The sequence below is a fragment of the Arachis ipaensis genome, chromosome B03 (genome assembly GCF_000816755.2).
Source record: "Arachis ipaensis cultivar K30076 chromosome B03, Araip1.1, whole genome shotgun sequence".
Classification (NCBI taxonomy): domain Eukaryota; kingdom Viridiplantae; phylum Streptophyta; class Magnoliopsida; order Fabales; family Fabaceae; genus Arachis; species Arachis ipaensis.
The window spans coordinates 25,490,727-25,492,311 of NC_029787.2; positions in this window are offsets into that span (position 1 = coordinate 25,490,727).

The window sequence follows — 1,585 nt, forward strand, 5'->3', positions numbered from 1 at the left end:
GAATGATGTGGATGTTGATGAATTATAATTGAATTATTTATATGGCTTATGAATTTGAATAATCTGAGATACGAGATTCCCTGGATCAAGTGCCGTGGCTTGCCACCACGTGTACCAGGTTGAAAACTTGATACTCTGTTGACCCTACGACGTAAGTGTGACCGGGCACTATATAAATTTCCGGGAATGTTACCCCCATTGAGCAATATTGATTATTTGAGAAAAATCTATGCATAGACTCTTGGGGATGCACGTCGGGGGACAGTCTAAGGACAATTCAGACTTGTCGGGTTGGCTGGATAACCGACAGATGAGCCTCATCAGCCATAGGACAGGCATGGATCATATGCATATTACTTGAATTACTTGCTTGTGTATTAACTGGGTGTGCCTAAATGTACTTGCCACGTTAAATGTATATTTGTTACCTGCAGTACTTGTAACTTTCTTGTGCTTGCCTTTGTCTGTTTAGTTGTCTGTGAAAATGCATGATGGAGTTGGAGGTATGGAGGAATGGTAGAATAGGATTTAGATTTAAGGTTAAGTTAGGTTAGGTTTAAATATCCTTAGTAAACCACCTTTTATGGCTTCTGTTTAATACTTTAAGATCTATAATCTGAGTGTCGGCGTTCTAGGATTGCCTCTGGCATTCCCAGGACCTTATATATTATGTGTGTGGCACCTTTACCATACTGAGAACCTCCGATTCTCATTCCATACTATGTTGTTATTTTTCAGATGCAGGTCGAGAGGCATCTCGTTAGGCGTCTGGACTCTTGAAGCGGAGTGGTTACAGGGTTATTCTGTTATGTTATGATGTATATATATATATATATGTACATGGTTTTCTCTCCGCATAACTTGTTCTTTTGATCCTCCTAGAGGTTTATGGAGAGGCATGATTGTGTATATGTACTTTTGGGTTTTGGTTATGTATGTATATATGTGTAAATATTCTCTGGTCAGTCTTGACTTTGCAGGCTGAGCTAGGAGCTTGTTATTTTGTTTCTTTGGTACTCTATTCCTACTTCTGTTATCTTATGTTTAATAATTATGATTTTCTTAGCACGTAAGTTAACTCGTACCATGAGCGTTGCGCTTTTATTTCGCGATTTTTGTTTCCTCTTTCTTCAAGGCTCCTAACATATTATAATTCTTCTGCTATTATATGTACTCATTTTATTTTAGAGGTCGTAATACCACACCACCTTTGTTTTACGGCTTAAATGTAAAGTTTAGTGTGGTATGGTGTTACAATTCAGATAAAAAAAATGAAAGAATGTGTTGAAGAGAAAAGGACATTATGTCTGAAAAAGAAGCCATGGATGCATTGTGTTCAAGTTTCACTGCTTTCAACTTTCACATGAATTAAGGTAGTCTAAATAAAAGAGGGGATCTAGGTTTGGGGCGGGTGAATTGTTGGGTTTGGGTAGAGTTGAAGGGCTTAGACTAAGACCAAAAAAAAAAAAACTATAGTACCGCAACTGAGGCCTTGGATAAATGGTAGTTCTGCCTCACTAAGAGCTATATCTAGATTCGAATTTTCGATAAGGAATATAGAACTCATACTAGTAGTAATTGTAGT